Raw genomic sequence first — 25,760 nt, 5'->3', positions numbered from 1 at the left:
ATTGCCAAAGATAACTTAGCAGGAAATTTCTTAATACCGGTTGATTTTTTTTGTCCTCTTCAAAAATGAAAGATGAATAACTACTGGCATATTAAGACCACCTGGAATCAACTTAGTAAAGAAGAAAGGGAGGAAGAGAAAGAGGGAGAATAAAGATAAGTAAAGAAAGGCAAATGGCTTAGAAATAAATGTGTTTGTATAAATAGCTATATTTCAAATATATGTGTCTATCTATCTGTCTGTATATCTATCTTCTACATTCAAAAAATTCCAAAATTCCTCAAGGAAACTAGAAAATTATGGAATACTATTAAACCAGCAAAATAAAGTCATTACATATCCCTTTTCTGCTACCCTCTAACTCAAATACTAAACTCATTTGCTATACTGAATGAAAAAAAAAGTTTGAAGAATGTTTTGTTCCCCATTTTTTCCTTTTAATTTCATTTTATTGATGTTTAATTTTCATCTTCTTTTGTATGATAATGGTTCAATTAAAAGAAAGTATTATTTCATCTTTAAGTCTTTAATGCAAAATTTCTACCCTCTCTGAGTTCATGAAAAGGTGAAAGCAGACTATAAACACAGCTCTTGATGATATAAGGCCTCCTTAAGTATGCTGAATAATCTTTTTGCTTTCAGATTTTCCCAAATCTCTATGCTTTTCCTGAATATAGTTCTCCTGAAGCAGAATTTAGAAAAAAAGATATGATTGATGTTTTCATTATAAAGATGAATTTGTATGACATAGTGTCTTCTTCCTCTTTAGAGAGCTAAGCATTTCAGAAAATACAGCTCCTCATTGCGAAATTTAGGTTGTCTGTGCATACATAGTAAAATGTGGAGTTTATGCTTCACTTTGATGCACTACTGAGCTGATATTCTACATCCTGCTTGTATGAAATATGGTATATCATTCAGAATTTCTTATAGCATTTGCATGTCTTAAGACTTATCTTCATTGGGATTAAAATACTTTCTTTCTGTTTTGGTTCCCATTCAGGTTATTTTATAACATCTTTACATTTTGGATGTTTATAACACTGTCCATGCTAAAAAATCAGCCCTATTAAATTTAGTTCAAAGTCCATTCTTCTATTTTTCTTTTTATTTTGTCACAAAATCCTATTCTGAAACCTTGTTTTAATTTGCAGATAACACTGAGATCTTGGAAATTTTATTGGAAGAGAAAAAGTTCTGGAATATCTCATTCAGGTAAAGGAGCTTAGAGTCAGGGGCATGCATTTTTTTTATGTTTCTCAGCTAAGGACCAACTAGGCTATTGAACTTTGAAGAAGCTCATCACTAGTGAGTTGTCCAGAAGGTGGTGGTAGATTTCAGATATAGCAATGCACAAATACAATTCATTGAGGCATGGGTAATTTTCGTCTACAAGAGTGGAGAGATGACCAAGTCAATAAAACCATAAATCCTCTAAGTGTTGAAATACATTGCAAGTGGGCCTTTTCAGAAAAGTACTTTAAGATAGGTTTTGGGTATGTAGAAGAAGCTAAGAGAAAAGGTATGTAAAACTGATGCTTTCAAAAGTAAAGATCATCTACATAGATAAATTGCATGAATAACAAAAGAGAATTTTCTGATCAGCAACTTTGTGAGGTGGTTATTATCTCCATTTTGCAGATGAGGAAACTAAGGCCTAGAGGAATTCCACTGGGTTTTGTGGACAATGAGCATTTTTTGACAATATGCATTTGACTTTATATGTTTGCTTGGATCAAATTGATAAATTGCTCTGTTGGATTTGTTTTTTGAGAAAAGATAGGACAGTTGAAATAAATATCCTCTTCTTTGTAGTCTTGAGTTTTGTCAGGAACCTCACTTCTGGCATAGTTTTTAGATGGCTGTGTTTGATTATCCCACAGTGCCTTTGACATTCTCTTCCTCCTACAACAATAATTGATAATAATGATTGATGTCACAAGAATTAAGAATGAAGCTGCCCCTCCCGCCATGAAGAAAACAATTTGATACTCTGTTCTTGCATCAGTCATAGTTAATCTCATCACAAAGGTTTAATTTTCTGCTGTGTTGGTGATTAAGCAACATTGGTAAAATCCTGAGTCAGAAGCAGTAACATTTTGATTGACAATAGAGCTTCTTTTCATCCCTTGGCTGCAGCTTATCAATATTTTTCTACAGTACTTTAAGCCATAACTTTTCCCATTGCTCAAGTTACAGGAAGTTAATTGGTTAATCTGTTGTGGCTGAATCCTTTCCCATGGCCCATATTTCAGGGGGCTGGCCATGTGAGTCTGAAATAAATATAAATGTGACATTTTTCCAGGTTCTGAGACCATATGGCTATTTGATGGAACATGGATTTCAAAACCATCTGACTAGGTGTTTATCACCTTTTCCCAATGTTTAAGAGTTAGAGAGTGTAGTTATAAAGGCAAAGGTCAGCTTTGGAGGCATTATTAAAAATAAGGGAAACATCATTTTCAATCACACTGGAGTTCAAAAAGTGAACCCTATTGATATAATCTGAGCTAATAAGCTCACCAAAATTAGGACTAAAAATAGCCATGGAATCTTTCCTTGTCATTGTGATCTTGAACCATTCCCCTTGGCTTATAAAGTCCAATCCTGGATAGATATATTTAAAAATCATATTCTTGGCGAGTTTTACAGTTGCATCCACAAATTCTTCTTCAGACAAAGCTTTGTGTGCCTGAAGAATAACAAAAAAGGAAAGGAAGAAAATGCATCTCTGGAAGCAATTGCAGGTTGACATTGAAGTCAATACACCATTTCATGCTTCTAAGATACCATCAGTATTAGGGCTTTTTTTCTCTTTCTTTTTTGAAGGAGGAAGGCAGGGCAATTGGGGTTAAGTGTCTTGCCCAACATCACACAGCTAATGAGTATGTCAAGTATCTGAGGCTGAATTTGAACTCAGGTCCTCCTGATTCCAAGGCAGGTGCTGTACTCACTGCACCACCTGGCTGTCCCTTTTTTCCTCATTATATGCATCCTGGACTCTTCCTTATGTGTATCATAGGCTTAAAACATATGTACACTTCCTACATCTATCTTGTCAAACAAGACATTGATTAATGGCCTACTGAGAAATGCTCAGTTGGCCCTGATGGCTACTTAGTGACCTAACAGTCCTAAAATGGATACCTCACTTTGCCCCTGGCACCCTCCTCCCAACAATGGAAATTTTTATTTAAAAAAAAGAGGTTGGGAAGGGGGTAGAGTCCTATAAATTCCTTTTATGACACAAATATGGTGCTGACACCTAAATCAGGAAGAGTCAAAACATAGAAAGAAAATTATAGACCAACTTCCCTAATGAATATTGATGCAAAATTTTTAAATGAAATATTAACAAATAAATTACAACAATTTATCACCAGAAAAAATATATTATGACCAGATGGTATTTCAATATTAGGAAAAATTTCACCATAAGTGATCATATCAATAACAAAACCTATAGAAATCATATAATTTTCTTGATAGATGCCAAAAAAGCTTTTGACAAAATGCAGCATCTATTCCTATTAAAACACTAGAGAACATACAAATAAATGGAGTTTTCCTTACAATGACAAATAGTATCTCTCCAAAACCATCAGTAGGCATTATATATAATGGGGATAAGCTAGAATCATTCCCAATAAGCTCAAGAGTGAAACAAGGATAACCATTATCACTCTGATTATTCTGTATTGTACTAGAAATGTTAGCTTTAAATATAACAGAAGAAAAATAAATTGAAGAAATTAAACTAGACAGTGAGGAAACAAAACTATCACTCTGCAGATGATACAATGGTATACTTAGAGAATTCTAGAGAATCATTAAAAAATTATTTGAAACAATTAACAACTTTAGCAAAGTTCCAGGATATAAAATAAATCCATATAAATCATCATCATTTTTAGATGTTACCAAGAGAGCACAGCAGCAAAAGATAGAAAGAGAAATTTCATTTAAAATGTCTGTAGATGGTATAAAATATTTGAGAGTCTACCTGTCAAGACAAACATAGATACTATATGAACACAATAAAAAAAAACATTTTTCATGCAAATAAAGTCAGATCTAAACAATTGGATGATTATCAATTGCTCATGGCTGGGTCGAGCTCATACAATCAAAGTGACAATTCTGCCTAAAGTAAGTTACTTATTCAGTGCCACACCAGTCAAACTACCAAAATTAATTCATAGAGCTAGAAAAAAATAATAAAATTTATCTGGAAGGGCAAAAGGTCAAGATTATCAAGGGAATTAATGAAAAAATACAAAGGAAGATGGCTGGGCCATACCAGATCTAAAACTATATTATTAAATGGCAACCATCAAAACTATTTTTATTGGCTAAGAAATAGAGTAATGGATCAGTGGAATAGGTTAGTAATACAAGATACAGTAGCAAATGACTATAGTAATCTCCTGTTTGAGAAACCCAAAGACTTTAGCTTTTGGGATAAGAACTCACTGTCTGACAAAAACTTCTGGGAAAACTGGAAAATGGTATGGCAGAAACTTGGCATAAAACAACATCTTATACTCTTTATCAGGATAAGGTCAAAATGAGAACATGATTTAGACAAAAACAGTGATATCATAACAAATTAGGAGAGCAAGGAATGGTTTACCTGTCAGATCTATGCAAAAAGGAAGAATTTATGACCAAACAAGAGATAAAGAATATTATAGAATGAAAAATGGATTATTTCAATTATTTTATATTTAAAAAGTTTTTTTGCACAAAAAAATCCAATGCAACCAATATTAGAAGGAAAACAGAAAGCTGGGAAACATATCTTTACAACCAGTATTTCTGATAAAGGCCTCATTTCTCAAATATATAGAGAACTGAATCAAATTCATAAGAATATAAGCCATTCACCAATTGATAAATGGTCAAATGATGTGAATAGGCAGTTTTCAGAGGAAGAAATTAAAACTGTGATATGAAAAAATGCTCTAAATCACCATTGATTACAGAAACACAAATTAAAACAACTCCGAGGTATCACCTCACACCTATCTGATTGGCTAATATGACAAAAAGGAAAATGATAAATGTTGGAGAAGATATGGGAAAAATGAACACTATTATGTTGTTGGTGGAGTTGTGAACCAATCCAACCATTCTGGAGAACAATTTGGAACCATGCCCAAAGGGCTGTCAAATTGTGCATGCCCTTTGATTTTATAATCCCACTATTAGGTCTGTATCCCAAAGAGATTATAAAAAAGGGAGAAGTACCTACTTGAGGAAAAATATTTATAGTAGCTCTTTTTTGTGATGGCAAAGAATTGGAAATTGAGGGGATGCCAAACAATTGGGGAATGACTGAACAAGTTGTGTTATATGAATGTAATGGAATAATATTGTGTTATAAGAAATGATGGGCAGGAAAATTTCAGAAAAAATCTGGAAAGACTTACATGAACTGATGCTAAGTGAAGTGAGCAGAACCAAAAGGATATTGTTCATAGTAAGAGCAACATTGTGTGATGATCAACTACAATAGAATTAGCTCTCCTCAGTGATACAATGATCCAAGACAATTCGAAAAGACTGGTGATTGAAAATGCTATCCACATGCAGAGAAAGAATTATGGAGTCGGAATGCAGATCAAGGCATACTATTCTCACTTTTTTGCTTTTGTTTTTGTTTCTTTCTCATAGTTTTTCCCCTGTTCTGATTCTTTTCTCATAAGATGTCTAATGTGGAAATATGTTTAGCATGATTGTACATGTATAACCTAAAAATGAAAAAAAAACCCACAGGATTTTAGAGCTAGAAAGAATCATAGAAGTAATCTAGTCCAAACATCTCATTTAAAAATAAGGAGACTGAGGCTCAGAGAAGTTAAATGATATACATAGTGACAAAGCTGAGCCTATAATCCAGGCCTGTTGGCTAACATTCTTTCTACTACACTTGACACATTTACTTAAAATATACTTAATAATTCTGGGAACAACATAAATGTATGGAATGCAGTTGTAGTCTTATTAGTTACTATAAGAGATGTTTGCGTGATTTGATTGATTGAATCAATCAACCTTCACTATCACATGGGAGGGTTTTATTGGCATGTCTAAACTTTCTAAGTTTCTTTTGGAATTCCTACTGGCAACCCTAAAATTCCCAGCTAGAAGTAAAGTTACAGGAACCCTGACCTAGTTGTAGGTATGATGAAAAAAGAAAAGTATTCAATATCATCATACTTTTATAAACAACAAACTGAAATGACTAGATTGATGCTTAGTTTGTTTTTAGCATCCCCATGGCATTTTATGGAAGTATAAGTCTTAAGTTATCTGGAATTAATTTCCTCCAGGGACTTTCAACTTTATTTCAAAATGTTTCATTTAAAGAGTTTACCTTCTGAAATGTTTATGTTTCTGTCAAATTTCAGAAGGTTGAGATCTCTTTTTCCTTTGATCTCCCAGTTTCTTTTGCATATAACATAATTTTTCTGGCAAATGAATCGGCACTTCTAAAACATTTTGGAATGTCTTCAGGAAGGAATTGATTTTGAAAAGGATAATTAACCTTGACAATAATTTCTTTATATTTGAGCCAAAACCATAGAAGTTGAAAAGATGTTCATTTTTACAGTGCTAGGTACTTGTCATCTGGTGTTCAAAGGAAGTATATTTCAAAAATTCAAATAAACCCTGAAAAATGTTATCTAAAAAGATCTATCCATCAAAAAAAAACTTAAGATGGACTTTGTTAACACAAGAGAAGCAATGTTACAGAATTTTTTACATTATTAAAATATGACCAGGGTCATACCAACCATAGAAGACCAATAAGGGTATTAAGTTTCATAAAAGATGTTTCTCTGTATTGCTGAATAAATATAGTTCAGAGAAAAAAAAACTGCATTTTTATACAGAAAGTTTCTATAATTTTTATTATGGTCATGATTTTTCTCTAGATTTCTCTAGGTGCATTTATATTGCACCTTCAGAGATTTTAGAATTTTATGTAATAAAAAATGTACTTTATATTTCTTTTTATATCTTTATCTTTTCTTTATATCCCTTGCTTAAGTAACAATTCTCTCTTTTGCTATAGTTATGAAATATCTTGTTCCATTTTCTTCCAAATACTTTTATGTTATAAAATTTTGTATTCACATCCTGAATCCCTTTGGAATTTACAATAATGTTTAGCATAAGTTGTTTTTCTATTTCTGCAATTTCTGCAAGAGTATTTTCCAGTTTTCACAGCAATTTTAAATTAAATATGGAGAGCTTACTTGCCTTGTGCAAGTCCAGTTGGGTTTACCAAAAATTAGAGTGATATGTTTTATTACTTCTAGGTCATCCTTACCTATTTTTTAAATTAATAAACTTAAAAAATTTGACTGTTGGTGCTCAGTCATTTCATTTGTGTTGTTTTTTCTTGGCAAAGATACTGGAGAAGCTCATCATCATTTCATTCATCAGGTCGTTTTGCAGGTGAGGAAACTGAAGCAAACAGGGCTGAGTAACTTGCCCAGGGTCACACAGTAAGTGTCTGAGTCTGGATTTGAACTCATGTATCTTGATTCCAGGTCCAGCAGTCTTTCTACTGTATCATTTACTAGTGGCCCTTTGGCTAGTCTTAAATAATTTAAATTTTTGTTACTTTTTAGTAGTTTGAGACATTACACATTACCCCTCGCTCCATACTCCTTCTATTAATGTCCCTCAATTATTTCCCTTGAGGTTTTTTTTTAAATTTTTGTCCCTCCAGATAAATTCTATTATTTTGTTTTGAGCTATACAATAATTCCATTGTTATAGCTCCAAAGCTGCAAAATGAGTTTGTTAATATTACCACTTTACAACATTGGTACAGCCCAACAATAAACATGTATATTTCTCCATTTATTTGTCTTCTTTTATCTCATTATGTTTAGTGGTACTCATAAAAATGTTGGGGCTGTCTTGGCAGATGAAATCTCAGACACATTAAGCATTTGGGGGATTTTCCTTTCTTTCATTTCTCTTTGGATATTGTTATCATTCTGTAGGTTTATTTTGTATTTATTTATATTTATTTGCTTAAATGGATTTAAATATTTATATTTATTCAATCCCCCCCAATTTATTAATTTATTTGTTTTTAACATTCACTTTCATAAGTTTTAAATTTTCTCTCTCCTGCCTTCCTCCACAAAGACAGCATGAAATCTGACATGGGTGTACACATACATTCCTATTAAACACATTTTCACATTAGTCATGTTACACAGAAGAATCATAAATAATGGGAGAAACTATGATAAGGAAAACAAAACAAAATAAAACAAAACAAAAGAGAAAATAGTCTGTTTCACTCTGCATTCTAACTCCATAGTTCTTTCTCTGGATGTGGATGGCATTTTCCATCATGAGTCCTTTGGAAGAGTTTTAGGTTCTTGCATTGCTGAGAAAGGCTAAGTCTATCAAAATCAGTCCTTGCACACTGTGGCTGTTATTGTGTACAATGTTCTTCTGGTTCTGCTCCCTTCACTCAGGATCACTTCATGTAAGTGTTTCCAGGTTTTTCTAAACTGTGTTCATCATTTATTATAGCATGATAGTATTCCATTACATTCATATAACACAACTTGTTCAGCCAGTCCCCAATTGATGGGCATCCCCTAGATTTCCAGTTCTTGGCCAGCACAAAAAGAGCTGCTATAAACATTTTTGTTCATTTGGGTCCTTTTCCCATTTTTATGATCTCTTTGTGATACGGCGCTAGAAGCGATATTGTTGCATCAAGGAGTATGGACATATTTTTCTTAGTCCTATAAATTTATTTTTGAAAATATACACAAAAATGTTGAACCTTTTTATGCTTCTTCAGCAGCTGGAGCATCTCACTTGCACTCTGTGTTTGGAAACTAGATTAATCACACCTTTACTAAGCAGTTCCTGGAGGGCTGCTCAGGCTGGATAGTATCGGAATTAATTGTTCTTTAGATGTTTGATAGAATTCACATGTAAAACCATCTGGCCCTGGGGATTTTTTCCAATGGAGTTCATTGGTGACTTGCTCAATTTCTTTTTCTGAGATGGGGTTATTTATATATTTTATTTCCTCTTCATTAAACCTGGGCAACTTATATTTTTGTAAATATTTATCCATTTCTCTAAGATTGTCAAATTTATGGACATACAATTGGGCCAAATAATTCCTAATTATTATTTTAATTTTCTTTTCATTGGAGGTGAATTCACCTTTTTCATTTTTGATAGTGATAATTTCATTTCCTTTGTTCTTTTTTATTCAAATTGACCAAAGGTTTATCAATTTTATTGCTTCTTTTTTTAACAAAACCAATTTTTATTTTTATTTATTAGTTCAATGGTTTTCTTAATTTCGATTTTATTCATCTCTCCTTTGGTTTTCAGTATTTCTAATTTGGTATTTAAATGGGTGTTTCCAATTTGTTCTTTTTCTAGCTTTTTTAGTTGCATGCCCAGTTCATTGATCTCTTTCTCTTTTTTTATTCATGTAAGCATTCAGAGATATAAAACTTCCCCTAAGAGCCACTTTTGCTGCATCCCATAAATTTTGGTATGTTGTTTCATTATTGTCATTCTCTTGAATGAAGTTATTGTTTGTAGGATTTGTTGTTTGACCCATTGATTCTTTAGGATTAGATTATTTAGTGTCCAATTGATTTTTAGTCTATCTTTCCATGGCTCTTTTTTTACATATAATTCCATTGCATCATGATCTGAAATGGATGCACTTAATATTTCTGCAATTCTGCACTGGATTGTGAGGTTTGTATGCCCTAGTACATGGTTAATTTTTGTTTATGTGCTATGTACCACTGAGACAAAAGTCTATTATTTTCTGTCCCCATTCAATTTTCTCCAGAGACCTACCATAACTAACTTTCTAAAATTCTATCCACCTCTTTAACTTCTTTCTTATTTATTTTGAATTTAGATTCATGAAGTTCAGAGCAGGGGAAGTTGAGGTCCCCCACTATTATAGTTTTGCTCTCCATTTCTTCCTGTAACTCCCTTAACATCTTCTATAAGAATCTGGATGCTATACCACTTGGTGCTTCTATGTTTAGTAATGATATTACTTCATTGTCTATGGTGCCTTTTACCAGGATATAGTTTCCTTCCTTATCTCTTTTAATTAGACCTATCTTTACTTTTGCTTTGTCTGAGATTAGGATTGCTACCCCTGCTGTTTTTTTTTTTTTACTTCAGCTGAAACATAATATATTCTACTCCAGCCTTTTACCTTTACTTTGTGTGTATCCCCCTTTATCAAATATGTTTCTTGTAAACAACATATCATAGAATTATGGATTTTAACCCATTCTAGTCTCTGCTCCATTTTATGGGGGAGTTCATCCCATTCACACTCACAATTATGATTACTACCCGTGTGTTTTTCTTCATCCTATTCTCTCTCCCCCCATTTATGCTTTTAATCCTCCCTTTCCCTTCCCCTCTTCAAAAGTTTTGTTTTTGACCACTGCTTCCCTCAGTCTTCCCTCCCTTCTATCACCCCTGTCCTTTTTCTTTCCTTTTTCCTTTGTTAATTTTTCCTTCCATTATTATTTCCTTTTCTTTCCCCTTTCCCATCCTACTGCCTGTAGACCAAGGTAGATTTCTTTACTTAACTGAGTATTTTATTCCCTCCTTGAAACAAATCTGATGAGAGTAAAGCTCAAACAATGCTCATCCCCCTCCCCTCTTCCTCTCTGCTATAATATCTTTTGTGCCTCTTCATATGATATAATTAGCCTTTTCTGCCTCCTCCTTTCCTCTTCTCCCATTACAATCCCTTTTGTACCTCTTAATTAGTTTTTTTATCATCACTTCAGTTGATTTATACCCACACCATCTATCAATGTGTATTGCTTTTAAATGTCCTAATAAATATACAATTCTTAAGATTAACCAATATCATTCTCCCATATAGGGACCTAAACAGTTTACCCTTATTGATTAACAAGGCTTTTTTTCTTTTTTCTCTTTTTTTTCCCTGTTTACCTTTTTGTGCCTTTCTTGAGCCTTGTATTTAAAGATCAAATTTTCCTTTGATCTCTGGCCTTTTCATCAGGAAGGTCTGGAATTCCCTTATGTATCAACAATCCAGCTAGCAGCTGCTATGGGGGTGTAAAACCAACAACAACAACCATCTCACAGAACACTGCAAGCCCAGATCCTTTTGATCTGCTTTACTAAGGAAAGCAACTTTAAGGGGTTAACAATCTTACTTTAATCCAGCATACAAATGTCATTTGCTTAGTTCAGGGGAAAAACTCGACACCCTGAATTACAGACCAAATAAAATTTGCAGTTATCAACATGAGTGTTCAACTGGGGAGCTCATTACAACAGCTGGCCCAGAGTCACAAGCCACTCCTGCTGTGGCTCAGAGATCCAAGAGAGACCACCAACCACTGTGCTTATATATCCTGTTCAGGGTCCAGAGGTGGGCATGGAAAAGTTCCCCACTCCCCATATCACATTGGATACCAATCAATCAAAGACTCCCAATTGTCTCCGTGCTGAGAAATACAAAAACATCCCACTCTGTCTGCCTAATTCAAGCAAAGGCCAGAATCATTAAAGGTCAACAGCAAAAAGTCCCACCTTAATTACTATAACACCTTATTTCATTGAATTTCTATCTCCTTGTCTGAAAGATTATGCTCAGTTTTGCTGGGTAGTTTGTAGTCCAAGCTCCTTTGCCTTATGGAATATCATATTCCAATTCCTCCTGTCTTTTAACATAGAAGCTGCAAGGCCCTGTGTGATCCTGATTGAGTTTTGCAATATGTGAATTGTGTGTTTCTGGAGGCTTGCAGTATTTCCTCCTTGATATGATAATTCTGGAATTTAGTATTCTAGAATTTGGCTACAATATTCCTTGGAGTTTTCAATTTGGTATCTCTTTCAGGACAAGATTAGTGGATTCTTTAGATGACTGTTTTACTCTCTGGTTCTAGGACCTCAGAATAATTTTCCTTGATGATTTCTTGGAAGATACTGTCCAGTTTCTTTTCTTCATTTTGTGTTTCCAATAGACCAATAATTCTTAGATTATTTTCTTCATTTTTTTCATTCTTTAGATTTCTTTTAATGATTCTTGATGTCTCTTGGAGTCATTAACTTCTATTTACCCAATTCTAATTTATAATGATTTGTTTTCTTCAGTTAACTTTTGTACTTCCTTTTCCACTTGGCCAATTTTTCCTTTTAAGGAGTTATTTTCTCTATTTAGGTTGTGTACCTCCTTATGCATTTGGCCAATTTTACTTTTTAAGAAGTTGTTATCTTATATTTATTTTCCTTTGTGTCAATTATATTTTTAAAGTAATTGTTCAATTTTTCTTCAGCCTCTCTAATTTGGTTTTTTAAATCCTTCTTGAGCTCTTCCAAGAATGCTTTTTGGGCTTGAGACCAGTTCATATTCCCTTGTGAGGTTTCAAATGTGGGTATAGGGTCAATGCTATCTTCTTCTGAATTTGTATTTTGATTGTCTCTGTCCCCGTAGTAAGATTCTATGGCCTTTGCTTTTCTATTTTGCTTCTTGTTCGTGGTGATTGCCTTTTCCCTGGTCTTGAAAGTGGATCTTTGCTTCTAGGGCACAGGGTGCTGCCTCATGTTTCTTGTGCTGGGAGCTAGGAGCCTGTTTACTGGCTTTGCGTGCTGTGGCCTATGGTTTTGTCAGCTAGCAGCTATATAATGCTGCAGCTTACCAGGTGCTGAGCTGGTGCTAACTGGTGTGTCCTGAGGCCAATTGAAATCTTTCAGAGTTTCCCCAGGGTTGCACTGAAGCTTGTTGTGTGAGGTGTGTGTAGGGGGTGTTCTGGCCCATGAAAGTCTCCTCCTCCCCTATGGCTGTACTGGACCATTGGTAGGCTCTGCTGCCATCTGTGCTGGCGTCTGCTGATTCTCTTGGTCATGCTAAAGCATGCCTATGGTCCTGATGTTGACAAGTGCTGGCTCCACCCCGCTGTGGCTCAGGGTCTCTCATTGGTCTGCTGAAGTGGTGCTTGCTGGGACACCTCCTATCCTGCACTGATCTACTTCTCCTTCAGTCACAGTAAGAGGGACCCTTCCCTTCAATCTCCTTAGCCTCTCAAGCCAAAAGCCTGCTCTACCTCTTCTTTTGGCTCCACTATTCCAGTATTTTTCCTGGGGAAATATTCTCTGGGTTTTTCAAGGCCAACAAGGGGGGTGTGGTGGGTGAGAGTACTTACATTTTACTCCACCATCTTACCTCCCAGAAGTTCACGTAGGTGACTTTCAGATATTGAGTCTATGAGCTAATAGTCTCAGGAGGAGCTGCTGCCACTGCTGCATGCCCTGCATTTCTCTCTCATCCAGCTCCAACAGACCCCCTCTGAGAGGTTTAAGAATCACCACTGCCACTGGTGATTCAGTCCACCAGGGCCTGCTCCCACTATGTTGTGCTCTGGTGTAGACCCATGTGCTTTACTGTCTTCCAGCCTGGTACAACAAATTCTCTCCTTCAGCCTTCTTGGCTCTCCTGGGCTGGAAATATGCCATACTCTGTCTCCTAGTGCATTCTGCCACTCTAAAATTTGTTCAGATTCACTTTTTAGAGGTAAATGAAAGAGTTTGTGGGAGAGCTCAGGTGAGTCCCTGCTTTCATTCTGCCATCTTGGCTCTACCCAGTGTATTTATTTATTTATATTTGTCAAAAATTATTTTTATTACTAATTTTCCTACTTTGTTGATTCCATAAGCTCAACAAATAGTAATAGTTTTGTTGATCTCTTCTTTTTCATATTTTTATGCCCTTGATTTATGTCTTATCTGACTGTGATTGCAAACTTTTCTATAGATATATGCAAAAATAATGTGGATACTGTACATCTTTGATTTTCTTCTGTATTTATTGTACAAGTGTCTACTGTATTCCCATTGCATAAGATATATGTTTTTGGTTTAAGAGAGAACATCACAATTTTAAATGTTCTTTTTGTTTTTAATGTATAAATACATATATCAATAGTTTTCCTAAAGTTGTGCAATCCTTGAATCTATGATATCAATCCTATTTGATCATAAGAATGATTTCTTGTTAAATTTCTGTAGTCTAATGATATAACTTCATTTTTTTAAAAAAAATAAAGAGATTAGTCTGTGAACTTTTGTTTTGTTCTTCCCTGGTTCAGGGACATTGTGACCATATTCTTTAAAAAAAGATTATTAGAGGGGCGGAGCCAAGATGGCAGCTGGAAAGCAGGGACCTGCCTAGGGCTCTCCCCCAGGACCCTTCAAACACCTATAAAAATGTCTCTGAACAAATTCTTGAACTGCAGAACCCACAGAATAGCAGAGGGAAGCAGGGCTCCAGCCCAAGACAGTTTGGATGGTTGCTGGGTAAGGTCTATCACATGGAGCTGGGAGCAGAGCAGAGCCCAGGGTGGGCTGCACCTGGACCAACCAGATTGGAAGACAGGTGGAACAGGCCCTAGCACCCTGATTCAGTAAGCTGTTGCAGTTGCCAGACTTCTTAACCCACAAAAACCAAAGACAACAGAGAAGGTTTGTGGCAAAAACTGCAGGGGACAGAGTGAAAGGAGTTCATGGTTCAGGCATTGCCCAGGGGGGCAGCAGAGGAGGTGCAGTTACAGAACTACAGCTGCAGTTGCACCCAGCCCCAGGCCCAATAGGTGGGAGGAATTAAGTGGCAGATCTGAGAGGGAATGATGAGCTTGCTTAGATCTGAGTCGCTCTCTGGACTGGTGGTTCTTGGGGCATGTGGAGCATTGGTGTGGCAGAGTTTGGTGTGAAGAAATAGCTCTGAAAACAACAGCACAGCCCCTCAAGCTTGGGACAAAGTATTCCCTACTCTACGAGCAGTCATACCCCAATGAAAAACCCAAGGGTCAAGTAGTTGGCTGGAAACATGGCTAGGCAGTAAAAATGGACTCAGATTCAGACTAAGATTTTGGAATCTTTCTTTGATGAAAAAGAAGAAGAAAACATATAGCCAGAAAAAGTCAACAAAGTCAAAGAGCCTAGACTAACTCAAATGGCAAAAGAGCTCCAAAAAGCCAATGAGGAGAAGAATGCCTTGAAAGGCAAAATTAGTCAAATGGAAAAGGAGGTCCAAAAGACCACTGAAGAAAATACTACCTTAAAAATTACAATGGAGCAAGAGGAAACTAGTGACTTAATGAGAAATCAAGATATTATAAAACAGAATCAAAGGAATGAAAAAGTGGAAGACAATGAGAAATATATCATTGGAAAGACCAATGATCTGGAAAATAGATCCAGGAGAGATAATTTAAAAATTATTGGACTACCTGAAAGCCATGATCAAAGGAAGAGCCTAGATACCATCTTTCAAGAAATTATCAAGGAGAACTGCCCTGATATTCTAGAGCCAGAGGGTAAAATAGAAATGGAAAGAATCCACAGGTCACCTCCTGAAATAGATCCCAAAAAGAAAACTCCTAGGAATATTGCTGCCAAATTCCAGAGCTCCCAGAACAAGGAGAAAATACTCCAAGCAGCCAGAAAGAAACAATTGGAGTATTGTGGAAACACAATCAGGATAATACAAGATCTAGCAGCTTCTACAATAAGGGATAAAAGGGCTTGGAATATGATATTCTGGAGTTCAATGGAGCTAGGATTAAAACCAAGAATCACCTGCCCAGCAAAACTGAGTATCATTCTCCAAGGAAAAATATAGATTTTCAATAAAATAGAGGAATTTCAAGCTTTCTCAGTAAAAAGACCAGAGCTAAATAGAAAATTGGACTTTCAAACACAAGAATAAAGAGAAGCATGAAAGGGTAAACAAGAAATAGAAATCATAAGGGACTTACTAAAGTTGAACTGTTTTGTTTACACTCCTAAATGGAAAGTTGTTGTGTATAATTCATGATACCTCAGTATTAGGGTAGCTGAAGGGAATATACATACACACATACGTACATATACATACATACAAACACACACACATACACATATATACATACATATATATATACATACATACATATATATATATATATATTTAGAGAGAGAGAGAGTGAGAGAGAGAGAGAGAGAGAGAGAGAGAGACAGACAGACAGACAGAGGGAGAGAGAGAGAGAGGTCACAGGGTGCAATAAATATGAAGGGATGATATCTCAAATAATAAAATCAAATTAAGGGATGAGAGAGAAACATATTGAGAGAGGGAGAATGGGAGAGATAGAATGGGGTAAATTATCTCGCGTAAAAGTGGCAAGAAAAAGCAGTTCATTTGAAGGGAAGAGGGGGAAGGTGAGGCGGGACGAGTGAATCTTGCTCTCATCGAATTTGACCTGATGAGGGAGTAACATGCACACTCAATTGGGTAGCTTACCCCACATGAAAGAAGAAGGAAGGAGATGAAAAGGGGGGACAATAGAAGGGAGGGCAGATAGGGGGAGGAGGTAATCAAAAGCAAACACTTTTGAAAAGGGACAGCGTTAAGGGAGAAGAAAATTGAATAAAGGGGGATAGAATAGGAAGGAGCAAAATATATTTAGTCTTTCACAACATGAGTATTATGGAAGCATTTTGCATAATGATACACACGTAGCCTATGTTGAATTGCTTGCCTTCTTAGGGAGGTGTTTTAACAATCGGCTAGCAGCTTCTGTGGGGGCGTAAGATGCACCCAGGAGGCTGCCAGCACACTGGAAAAGCACAGGTTCTTTTTATCTGCTTAAACAAGGAAAGCACGGTGAAGGGGTTGACCAGTTTACTTTAATCCAGCATTCAGTTAGCATACAGACAACATTCATTTAGTTCAGGGGAAAAAAATTCCAGTATTCAGTTAGTTCAGGGGAGCATACGGGCAAGCATAAACAGACAGGCCAAATACAGATTACAGTCAGCTAGTTCAGGGGAACAAACCGCCAGCTCCCTGAAGTTCAGAACATTCATTTAGTTCAGGGGAAAATAAAACCACTATCCCGAACTTCAGAACTAAATACAAACAAATTACAAATATCAACAGACAGACTTAATACAATTCATAGTTACCAACATCTGGGCTCAGCCCGAGAGCAAGGGCTGGCCCAGAGTCACCCTCCCCACTGCTTCTACGCCAGCTGGAAAAGGAAAGAGAGCTCTTCAAGCTGTCCTCTCCCCTCTTATAGAGTTTTTGACATCATCAAGCGCCGCCTAAATGACCAGGGCTGATTGGTTCTTGAGTTGGCCTCTCCCCCTAGCGTAGACTAGGTTAACACCCAATAGGGCGTGGCCCTGGAGTCAACACCTCCCCTCAGCCAGCCCCATGACTCATCACACAGGAAGTTCTCTTCTTCCTGGCATGGCTTCTGGGCTTCCTGCCCTGGAAGTGAAGCCCCAGTGCCCAGCGAGGCTCAATGAGATAAGCTGAGTCACTCAAAGAAAACAAAGGTCACTCTGGTTACAGGAGGGTGGGTGGGGATGGAAGAGGAGAGAGAATTTGGAACTCAAAGTTTTACAAGCAGATGTTCAAAAAAAAGTTTTTACATGCAACTAGGAAATAAGATATACAGGCAATGGGGCATGGAAATCTCTCTTGCCCTACAAGAAAGTAAGGGCAAAGGGGAAGGGGGGAGTGGGGTGACAGAGGGGAGGGCTGACTGGGGAATGGGGCAATCAGAATATATGCCATCTTGGAGTGGGGTGGAGGGTAGAAATGAGGAGAAAATTTGTAATTCAAACTCTTGCAAAAATCCTTGCCGAAAACTAAAAATATTAAATAAATTTTAAAAAAGAAAAAAAAAAGATTAGTAGAGTGTTTTTCCCTTTATTTTTTAAATGATTTCCTTTAGAGTTGAAACTAATTATGCTTTAAATAATTGATAAAATTTTTCTGTAATCTATTAGTGCCAGGAGATTTTATTTTCCCTCTCCAGGCCATCCCAACACCATCCCTAGTAGTTCCTTTACAGCTAGTTCTGTTTCCTTTACATAGATTGAGTTGTTTAACATCTCTCTCTGATATTTTTCTATTTTGGGTACTTTGTATGTTTCAGTTTAATCCCTTTTTTCTTCCCCTTAATTTTTTGACATATAACTATCCATAGTAAATTCTGATCATCCTTTTTACTACTTCAGATTTTGTTGCAATTTCACATTGCTTATTTGCTAATTTATTAATCTTATTTCTGTTCTTTTTTTTTCCTTTTAATCAGGTTTGTTAAGAACTTATCAATTTTAGTAGTCTTTTCAAAGGATCAGTTTTTGGTTTTATTTATAAGGTTTTTATTCTTTTTGGTTTTCAATTTATGTATTCTCTAGTTTTTGAAGATTCCCTTTACTTGATTTTGCATTTGCTTATTACAGGGAATTATTCTTTTTAAAATGCTGTCCTTTGACCCACTCTTTATTTAGGATTGCATTAATACATATCCACTTAAATCATTTAGTTTTGCTTCCCAAGTGCCTACTATTTTTATTGTATTATAAGCAACAAAGATAAATTTTGATTTCTTTTATTTTCTTTGTGTATGAGAGTTTATGCCCTTGCACATAGGATGTTATGTTGCCATTATCTCTTAGTGAGTTGTATGGTCATACATACTTATTTACATAACATATAGGTGATAAATAGGGGCATGTAACCATATATATACCTATACATACACACTGTGTTGGCAACCAAAAATGGGCTCCTTAGCACTTAGTCAACAAGTGCCCTTGACTAGTTTGGTTTTTTCCCCTGAACTGAATACTGTTTGTATGTTGGACTGGAGTAAGCTTGTCGGCCCCTTCACCTTGCTTCCCTTGCTTAAGCTGATGGAAAGAACCTGTGCTTTCCCGGTCAACCCCTTCACCTTGCTTAAGCTGATGGAAAGAATCTGTGCTTTCCTGGTCAACCCCTTCACCTTGCTTAAGCAGATTGAAAGAACCTGTGCTTTCCCTGGCGTACCTTACCCCCCCCCCCCCCCCCCCCCCCCCCCCCCCCCCCCCGCAGAAGCCGGATGGTTAAAAGCAGCTCCCGTTGGAGCCAGAGGCTGCTATAGCCACAGCCACAGCCACAGCCGAAGCAGGAGCTGCCAGTAGCAGAGCTGACCTACGGGAGGAAGCTGAACAAAGACTTCAGGCCAGTGGGTAATCTTTTTACCATAGAGGGGGAAGCATGATTTTGCTTTACACAATCATGCTTCTCTGTAGCCTCCTGGTTACTCTTTCAAGGCGTACTTATTGGGCCTGGAAGCTTTTGATCAATATATCAAAATGGGGTTGCTGGTTCATGGGTTGGTTACTGTGGAGCCTAAATATATGTTTTGATTCTTCTGCCTTCTACTTTGAGAGTTTCTTATATCTGGCAGTTCCGAACCTTTCAGACATGTTTATGATCCTCTTTGAGATTATAAACTCTGCCCTCCTAATACACACACACACACACACACACACACCTATAAACCTCCAGAGCCATCTGGGTCCAGCAGCCTGATATTCACCAGGAGTACTAGATATGGCCCAGGATGCATTGAGAGATTCTGGCCCTTTTCAGGCTAAGGTCTTTCCAGGTTCTTACTTTGAGTGAGGTAGTGCCCATTCAGTGAATAGGCCTCTTTAAAAAGTTAATCAAGGGATGGTCCCTTTAATCAAAACTCAAAAAAGAAAAAAAAAATCAAACTGGGAGGGGAAGACCCTCAGGGTTCCTGGCCAAAAGAAAAACAGTTACTATCTGGTATTTATATATACTCTGTGCTAGGAGGTCAGGGACCTTACTGTCCAATCTATGAGCTCCAGAGTGAATTGGGTTTAAGGCTTGGTTTTTGAGAAAGAAACAGCAACTAAAGGCAAAGTTATTTACGTATAAACACACAGTATGTATAAAGTACATATATCTGTGTCTGTATGTATAGATAGATAGGAGAGACAGAGAGAGATCTTTCTTCATACATTTCAAGCATTTATGTTTAAAGTATCAATTTATTGTATTGTAAGACATGATATTGTTGGTGCTTTTAATCATCTTTCTAGATATGCTTCTTCTATTCTGCTCTTTTTGGCCTTACAGCTCAGGATAACATAAAGACCAGGGCTTGAGAATTTATAGTAAATTATTATTAAGGAAGTTGATCCAAACAAGAGCTTTGTTTTTATACAGTGCAACAAGAAAACAAACAATAGCATACACACACACACACACACACACACACACACACACTCTGCAGCCAGTGCTCATCTTCATCAATGCAAGAAACATCCAAAGCAAATGAAATATGTTGAAGAGGAAACACACTTAAATTTGGTGTTCAAGTGGCAGAACTATATACCCTAAAATGAGGTTGGTTGAAAATAGGTAATCAGTGCCAGATATGGAAGGGGCCATATTTAATCAGACCTAGATGTGATAGAGATGCTCTCAGTGGTCCCTCATTGATACAAGACTTTGATGAAGTTGAGGTAGGAAGAGTTTCTTTATCAGGAGCAGAAACTGAGGAAGGATTGAAGTTAACTATCTAAGGTAGCAGAGAGGAATACTTAGAAGTTGCAGTCAGTCAAGAGTTTCATAAAATCAAAGCTACAAGCATTATCTGCCTGACAGAGAATTAACATAGATCAGAACAGTGGAAAAATACAAACTTTGTTCATCTTTTCCTATATATTTTATGGATGTTAGACCACCTAGTCTAAGTGATGCCATATTATAGTTATATCATTATAGTTATAACATCAAGCAATGTAAAGTTTGTATTTAGTACCACTCATGTTTTCATCAAGGATATAATTAATGTGAAATAGAGCATTGTTTTAAATATTCAATAGGCATGAGAAAATTGACACATAGGTTACTAATTGCTTAAATCTTTTTAGGTCTCTTCCTCCTCTCCTCCCTATTCCTTTCTTTCTTCCTTCCTTCCTTCCTTCCTTCCCTTCTTTCTCTCTTTCTTGCCTTCTCTCTTTCCTTCTTTCTCCCTAATAGTACCATCTCTATTCATTGGTGATTTTCTCTTGTCTTAAATATCTTGTAAATAGAATACTTAATGCCTTTAAAACTAATGAGCTGCTATATAGATTTCATACATGTTTGATTATGTATAATTATTCAAATTAATAGGTGATAGTTGTGTGCAACTATATATCTATAGGTGTGCATAAAGTTATAGTATGTATATATAAAATTCATTTATTTGTGTATATATGCATGTATATGTGTACGTATATATATTATGCATATATTTTGAGAAGTGTCTGTTCACACATTTTAGCCATTTATGTTTAATGTATTCTATTTGTTGTATTATGAGAAATTATATTGTGCAGTGATATCAAACTGAAAAAAGAAATACTGTCTACTAATCTATACATAAACATCCCTATAGGATGCACATTGACTTAGTTTTAAAATATGCTATCTATTTTTATTACATTTTTATTTATTTTGTTAATAATTCCTCTCTCCCTACCCATCCTCATTGAGAAGGCAGGTAATTCAATATAGGTTATACATGTGTAGTCATGCAAATGACTTCCATAATAGTCATGTTTTTTCCTTTCACCCTGCCCCTTTTTAAAAGTGATTATCCCCTCCCCCAAACTGCCCCCTGTCTTAACCCCTTCCCCCCTACTTTCCTACAGAGTAAGATAGATTTCCATACTCAGTGAAGTGTGTATATTATTCCCTTCTTAAGACAAATCCGATGAGATGTTTCACTCATTGCCTCTTAACTTTCCTCTCTTCCACTCCATTCTAAAAGCTTTTTCTTGCCTCTTTTATAGTAGATAATTTACTCCATTCTATCTCTGTCTTCCTCCTTATCCCAGTACATTTCTCTCTCACCCCTTAATTTTATTTTTTAGGTATCATCCCTTCAAATTCAACTCACTCTTTGCCCTCTGCCTATATATTCCCTCCAACTACCCTAATAATGAGAAAGTTGTCATGAATTACAAATATCATCTTTCCATGTAGAAATATAAACAGTTTAACTTTACTAAGTCTCTTATGATTTCTCTTTCCTGTTTATATTTTCATGCTTCTCTTGAGTCTTGTATTTGAAAGTCATTTTTTTCCTATTTAGCTTTGTTTTTTTTTTTTATCAAGAATCCATTAAATTCCTTTTCATCATTGGATGTCAACTGTTTCCCCTTATGGATTACATTTAATTTTACTTGGTAGGTGATTCTTGGTTTTCATCCTAGCTCCTCTGACCTCTGGAACATCATGTTCCATGCCCTCTGATCCCTTAATGTAGAAGCTGCTACATCTTGTGTTGTCCTGATTGTGGTTCCATAATACTTGAATTGTTTCTTTCTAGCTGCTTGCAATATTTTCTCCTTGACCTGGGAACTCTAGAATTTGGCTATAATATTCCTGGGAGTTTTCATTTTGTGATCCCTTTCAGGAGCTGATTGATGGATTCTTTCAATTTCCATTTTCCCCTCTGGTTCTAGAATATCAGGGCATTTTTCCTTGATAATTTCTTGAAAGATGATGTCTGGGCTCTTTTCTTGATCATGGCCTTCAGGTGGTCTAATAGTTTTTTTTTTTTTTATCATATTCTTTGTTTTTTTTTTTTTTATAAATTTCTTTATTTTTGGTTTACCACACACGGTTCTACATAGTTTTGAGTTCCAGATTTTCTCTCCTCCCTCCCCCCTCCCTCCCCAAGACGGCATGGAGTCTCATATAACTGTCATGAATGACTTTGCATTGAATTAATTTATGCACTAGTCAAGTCGTGGAGAAGAATTTTGACCAATGGAATGAATCATGAGAAAGAAGAAACAGAACCAAAAAAAAAAAACCCAAAAACAAAAACAAAAGAGAAGCAGAAAAGGCGAGCATGTAGTGTGCCTCAGTCTGTATTCAAACTTCGCAGTTCTTTGTCTGGATGAAGATAGCATTCTCCATCGTGAGTCCCCTGGAGTTGTCCTTGCCCCTTAGGTTGCTGAGAAAAGCGCAGTATGTCAGGGTTGGTCCTCACGGAATCCACATATCTGTGGCTGTGCACAACGTTCTCCTGGCTCTGCTCCGCTCACTCAGCACTATGTCGTGTAGGTTTTTCCAGGTTGTTATGAAGTCTGCATCATCCCCATTTCTTATGGCACAATAGTATTCCATCACCTTCATATACCACAGCTTGTTCAGCTGTTAAGGTGGTCTAATAGTTTTTAATTATCTCTCCTGGATCTATTTTCAAGGTAAGTGATTTTTCCAATGAGATATTTCATGTTTCCTTCTATTTTTTTCATTCTTTTGGTTTTGTTTTATATTTTCTTGATTTCTCATAGAATTGTTAGCTACAATTTGCTCCATTCTAATTTTTAAGGAATTATTTTCTTCAGTGAGCTTTTGGAATTCCTTTTCCATTTGATCAATTCTGCTTTTCAAGACATTCTTCTCCTCATTGGCTTTTTGGACCTCTTTTGCCATTTGGTCTATTCTATTTTTAAGGTGTTATTTTCTTCAGTATTTTTGGGGTCTCCTTTAGCAAACTGTTGACTCATTTTTCATGATTTTCTTGCATCATTCTCATTTCTCTTCCAATTTTTCCTTTACTTCTTTTACTTGATTTCCAAATCCTTTTTGAGCTCTTCCATGGCCCAAGGCCAATTCATATATTTCTTTGGCTTTGGATGTAGGAGCTTTGACTTTGTTGTCTTATTCTAAGTGTATGTTTTAATATTCATTGTTACCAAAGCAAGACTCTATCATCTGAGGTTTTTTCCCCATTGTTTGCTCATTTCCCCAAACTATTTCTTGACTTTTTAGCTCTTTGTTAAAGTAGGGCTCTGCTTCCAGTGTGGGGGGTGTACTGTTCCACCTTCAGTGGTTTTGTGTAATGGTTTTCAGAGATACTTCTAGGGACCTATAAGTTTTCAGTTCTTCTTCAGGTGGTATGATCTAAGGAGAGATATTTACTCCTCTCCTGGCTTGTGCTCTGGTTTAAATGGCCACAAGCACTCTTTTCTGCCCCCTCTTCACTGCTGCTCTGCTACGCCATTGTTCCTCTTTGCCCCAGGGTTATCACCCATACCCAGGTATGAGCAAAACAACAGTCCTGCCTCAGTGCTAGCAAAGAGACCCCTGTAACCTCCTTCTTATTGGTTGTCCAATCCCCTTATCACCTGTGGGCTGAGAGTTCCAGAAGCAGCCCCTGCCACTGCTGCTGCTCCTGGTTTGCTGGGGCCAGGGTTGTGCTAAGGCTGGGGCTGGACTGTGTTTCTGTCTCACCCAGGTCTGGCATCTCTTTCTTACTGATCTTGTAAGTTGTCTTTGGCATTCGTGGGTTGAGAAGTCTGGAAACTGCCACAGCTGTCAGTGATTCAGTCCCCTGAAGTATGCTCTGTGTGTACTGGGGCCTGGTCTGTGCTTGCATGACCTGCGCTGGACTGTATTCCTTTTTTAGCCTAGGGCAATAGACCTTTTCTGTCAACCTTCCAGGTTGTCTTGGGCTGGAGATTTGTTTCACTCTGTCTTTTTGTGGGTCCTGCTGCCCTAGAATTTGTTTAGAGTTATTTTTACAGGCATTTGGAAAGGTTTAGCAAAAAGTTCTAGCGAATACCTGCTTTTACTCTACCATATTGGCTCTGCTCTCTACTTTCCTCTTTTTAAATATTACTGAGTGTCTGCATTTACATAGCTATTTAGGATTTATAAATTGTGCTACATATTGCCACAAGTGACCTTCTAACTAAACTTTGAATGAGTGTATTAGGACCATTTTATGGATAAAGAAGGGGTAGTGTAGTGTAAGTCTTGGAGATCTGCCATGAATTAGGAAAACACAGGTATGGATTTGATTACTGACTCTCATATGTACTAATCAAATGGATATGGGCAGATCCTTTATCCTCTCAATCCTTCAGAAAATGCTCTAAGATTATCAATTATAGATTAGCTTCCTCATTTGAAATTCCATACAACAATGAAATCACCAAATCCACATCAAAAATGGATAAAGACATTAAGGCTCAGAGGGGTGTTTTGACTAGGCCAGTTCTTGCAAATGATTAGTATTCGAGGCAGAAGGGTTCATGCTCTGATCTCTTGAATTTAAACTCAGTGATTTTTGTACCACATTCCAATGGTTAACTCTCTACACTGAGAACATGGACTCATAACTCAAGTGAATTTAATGGTACCTATATAATATAGATGGCCTGATCCAGGAGACAGAAAAACACAATTCAACCATTTCTCAATATGCTAAGAAAACCCAAGGCAAATTAGTCTGATTTTATCTTCTGACACCAGTTACAATTCAGTTTCTTGTCAGATGTGAGCAACATGAAATTCTATTTTTCAGAGAAATTCTTTTAATTATTTTTGTCTAAGCCTTATTTTTTACAAAAATAAGTAAATATGAGATATATTGCACAGATAGGAAATAATGTTTTTATATTATGATACTTTGTTTCAATGTAGAACCTATGAGGCCAGTGAAGTGTTTCTTGGCCAAAGCCTCAGAGACTAATTTCTGTTTTACCACAATTTATATTATATTATTATTGTGGCACAGTGAGATTAGAAAAGTTTTCATGAAACCTCTAATTCAGAAAAATTGGCACTGCACATTGCTTTAGCTTTACAAGTTTGGCTCTGATACGTTGTGAAGAACTAACAAGGAATTTTTGTTTATTTAATAGGACATAAAAATATTTTATACGTGTTATGAACAAACAGAAAGATGCTCTGTTTGTTCCAATGTGCCTTTCAGTATGGTTTTATTTAGCATTCCTATATAAGCACTTAGGGAGCATCGTACAGCAGAATTAAAAATGAGTATAAAGTAGGGATGTGGATCTTTAATACTGGTGAGATA

At 36.3% G+C, this 25,760-nt stretch overlaps 1 pseudogene; it reads right to left on the bottom strand.

Annotated features, from left to right (window-relative positions):
- Nucleotides 1-1,718: 1,718 nt before the first annotated feature.
- On the bottom strand, nt 1,719-2,755 carry LOC118847195 (annotated as a pseudogene).
- Nucleotides 2,756-25,760: the final 23,005 nt, after the last annotated feature.

This window comes from Trichosurus vulpecula, chromosome 4, assembly GCF_011100635.1.
Source record: "Trichosurus vulpecula isolate mTriVul1 chromosome 4, mTriVul1.pri, whole genome shotgun sequence".
NCBI lineage: Eukaryota > Metazoa > Chordata > Mammalia > Diprotodontia > Phalangeridae > Trichosurus > Trichosurus vulpecula.
Note: the sequence above shows the minus strand (reverse complement) of the source record. Positions and strands in the feature narration are given on the sequence as shown.